Source organism: Triticum urartu, chromosome 2, assembly GCF_003073215.2.
Source record: "Triticum urartu cultivar G1812 chromosome 2, Tu2.1, whole genome shotgun sequence".
Lineage (NCBI taxonomy): Eukaryota > Viridiplantae > Streptophyta > Magnoliopsida > Poales > Poaceae > Triticum > Triticum urartu.
Genome location: NC_053023.1, coordinates 391,175,986 through 391,179,783, shown reverse-complemented (window position 1 = coordinate 391,179,783; position 3,798 = coordinate 391,175,986). Strand labels below are relative to the sequence as shown.

Below are 3,798 nucleotides of genomic sequence, written 5' to 3'. Positions count from 1 at the left end.
TTTTACCTGAAGCGCTCTTAGTTCAGTTCGGTATAGGGCGGATCTCCAAAATCCAACGTCGTAGGTTTAACTGTATGAACTTATACCAACCATTTGCAAGGAATAAAATAAAATCATATTGGATCAACTTCTCCATAGAGAACTTATGGGCATAAGCTATTTAGTGTGTGTATAGTAAAAAAACTGGAATCAAATATTCCAGAATGTCTATTTTATAATGCAAACTTTACAGGACTTGTGATACAATTAAGCATTGTACAAATGGACATGGTAGAGACACAAACTTGGAACAAAGGGACACAAATGGAAAATAGGAACATACTAAATTAGTCCCAAACATTAAGCTTTACCAGCAGTAAATTGACTACGGACCAGACACTATCGCAAGGATAATCCTAATATGATAGTTCATGGTTCTTACATGATGAACCACAAATTTCCCCAAAAAAACACAGGGAAAACGGCATCCAATAATATCTAGTTTATAAGAACAAGCTCATGTCATACATACAAGATAATAACGCAAGATTCACGAATTAGCATCAATCTTAACACGTAGAACAATGTCAATTATAACCATGCAGGTCCAAGGAACAATTCGACAATCTATACTGATCACAATTGGTTAAATTTTACACATAGAAGTATATGAATGTTTGTGTCTGCAAGTCATTGATGCTGCCAGAGACAGGGTTCATACAAATATAATCTACATTAGATGAACCATTAACTTGGGTGGTCCTGGAGTAATAAAGGAAAGATTACAACATTGTTTGTGTCTGCAGGTCATTGATAGTGCCAGACACTGAGCAGGAGAGGTTGAACCACCAACAATCTCGATCTCCCATGGAGATCGTCTAATTTGGTAGTACAGTCTGTGCCATCCTCCCATCTTACCTGAACAAAAGAGTATACTTATAGTTCATAGATGATCACTGAACCAGCCTGCTATATATTCATGCTGAATAATTAAAAAGGCACAACCCTTAATCAATCTTAATTAGAACATAACTTCTCATTATGAGTTCATTTTTTAAGAAACGTTTTAATCACCATGCCATGCTTACCCGAAGGTGAAAATCTAAAAAAAACATTGCATTTTAGCTGTCAGGCTCCGGAAACAACCTTATTTGGTATAGGTGGATTGACAAGTCCCATACAAAATGGATTATTTCAAGCTCTTCAGGAACTTCCAACATGGAACAATGAATTCCATTAATTAAGATTCAAATTATGTATGCAATGTTGCCAACTGAAAAAGAATAGCAATTTATGTGCATACTTTTTTTTACTGACCTTTACATATTATAATTCCTATCCTTGATGCATAACATGTCTTATTTTTGTGCTTTGTTTAAAAGCCTACAAAATAATTTTCTCTGCCTCTGAAAAAAATATTAGATGGAAATAATGTGTACCAGCAACAAAATAATACTGTAGTATACATCAAAATATAGCGTCGCATACCACACTCCTGATCAAGCAGCAATGTTCATGCTGGTAGTGATAAGAATCCGCTCACCAGCAGTGTTCCTCTCTGCTATCTGACACACACAAAAAAAATCCAAGAGAGATAAAATCTTGTTCGCATCCAGAGAGAGCAGGTCTATCTACCAAAGCTCCATTCCCCATCGCTAGAGATCTTCATGTCCCCGCAACAAGTGTTCACCAGCAGAGCACCAGTGCTCCCCGTTCCCTGCGGACGGAGTTCCCAGTTCACCGCTGGTCCATGGTCGTGGGCTAATGGCGACACCGTCGGGGCCGGCCGGGAGAGCGAGGGAGGGAGGCAGGGAGAGAGGGATGAATGAAGGGATAAGATGTACCTTGACCGCACGAGTGCCCTTACTCAGCCGCTGCCGGTGGCTTTGACCATGGAGTTGTCAGCCTCGAGCACCATCACCCATCGGCTGTGCACCGAGAGCACTGCTGAGTCAGTCAATTTCTCCTTCGCCGTAGGTCATAGTTGCGGTCGCCGCCATTCTTGTCGATCTCCAATGTGTTTGGGAAAGGCCTTTAGAGTTTGACTGAGGGGGCAGGTAGCAATTGAGGAGCAAGGCATGGGCCTTCCCCGCCGCGGCCATCAGCATGCTCCAGGCCGCCGGACGCAGGTCTCTTCCTCGGTCCAGCTGCCGCCACCGCCACCCACGTGGCTGGCTATGTTCGCTCCGTCCAGTGTGCGCGGCTTGTTGTATTCGTGAGAGACGGGGCCATCCAAATTACCTAAGATGAAACGCAAGGAAAAAATATTTTATCACCTAAGATGAACAACAAACCAGATCAAAGACTGGGGGTTGCCGCAAGCTTTTGTGACTTGCTCGAGCTGAATCGCTGGCTCAAACCTTCTAATGCAGATGGTGCTTATGGACTAACCTTGGGTGCAAGGGAGGACGACCATGGTGGCCGATGTGGGAGGACGAGGCGGATCTTGGCTAGATTCGGTGACCTGGGGAGGAGGGCCACGGGCTCGGCGGTGCCGTCCTGATCAAGGGCGTGCATGGCGAGAGGGCGTCATCTCAGCTCATCGTCGATGTTGGTGAAGGAGGAGACATCAGCTCTACCTAGTCGTCCGCTGGGTAGGGATAGGGAAGATGATAGGAGGGGATGGGAGGTGCTGCCGGCGCACTCGTCGGTTCTATGATGGCTGCGGTGGCGGAGGAGGGTCAGGCGGCGGCGCATGTGGCGTGGATGTCCGACACTCATCAGGCGGCGGCGCATGGGGCTCTGATTGAGATCACTTTCCTTTTTTTTCTGCTCTTTGCGTGATTGTAGGGGAATTGAGTTGGTGCGTGGCGGAGCTTCCTATATTCCTCCACGGTGATTCGGTGAAGCATAGTCAGCCAACCTAAATTACTAAACGCACACGAGAGAACAAATTAAATTAATGCTAGCTGTTAGATTAAGTTTAGTGGGCCTAATCGTACCGTGCTCATCAAACTGTGTACATCTGCCGTGTGGCTTTAAGAAAGAATTAGTTTGATTGTTTAATAGTAGTATAGATATAGAAAATTACTAAACGCACACGAGAGAACAAATTAAATTAATGCTAGCTGATAGATTAAGTTTAGTGGGCCTAATCGTACCGTGCTCATCAAACTGTGTACATCTGCCGTGTGGCTTTAAGAAAGAATTAGTTTGATTGTTTAATAGTAGTATAGATATAGAAAATTACTAAACGCACACGAGAGAACAAATTAAATTAATGCTAGCTGATAGATTAAGTTTAGTGGGCCTAATCGTACCGTGCTCATCAAACTGTGTACATCTGCCGTGTGGCTTTAAGAAAGAATTAGTTTGATTGTTTAATAGTAGTATAGATGAATAATCTCATGATCCCTTTGAGCCTGGGTGGCGGTCCAAAAGAAAACAGGCAATCGCTGGAATACCCAGGTGCCTCAATCCACCCAGATGTGTATTTAAGTTGCCACCTTAGATAAACCATTAATTTAACAATCTCACATCTGTCATGGATACACTCACCCAATCCACGTCTACTAGCATAGCATAGCAATATAAGCAAACATAGAAGTAACTCCCAAAGGTTTGATTGTAACAGGTAATAGGTACTACCTCATCTACTTCCCAAAACCCACAATTTAATTAGATCCTAATCGTGCAATGTGTGAGGATTGATCTAATGCAATAAAACTGGGTAGTAGGAGGTATGATCAAAGTGTTACTTGCCTTGCTGACGATCCGTGAAACCCAGCGATTCGAAGTAGCAAGGGGCGCACTCCGGGTACTCTATCGCAAACAAACAAGCACACAATAACTACTCAGCTAATGCACAGGTAAAACTCA

General features: G+C 43.5%; 1 long non-coding RNA gene across 3 annotated transcripts; it reads right to left on the bottom strand.

Annotated features, from left to right (window-relative positions):
• Nucleotides 1-585: 585 nt before the first annotated feature.
• Nucleotides 586-2,794, bottom strand: LOC125537472. 3 transcript variants are annotated; one of them, XR_007295931.1, is made up of 3 exons: nucleotides 2,371-2,785; nucleotides 1,126-2,220; nucleotides 586-897 (listed from the first exon to the last, which is right to left on the bottom strand). It is a non-coding gene; the product is annotated as an uncharacterized LOC125537472 (long non-coding RNA). The 3 variants fall into 3 exon arrangements; XR_007295930.1 differs by having other exon boundaries at nucleotides 1,297-2,220; nucleotides 2,371-2,784; XR_007295929.1 differs by having other exon boundaries at nucleotides 586-2,220; nucleotides 2,371-2,794.
• Nucleotides 2,795-3,798: the final 1,004 nt, after the last annotated feature.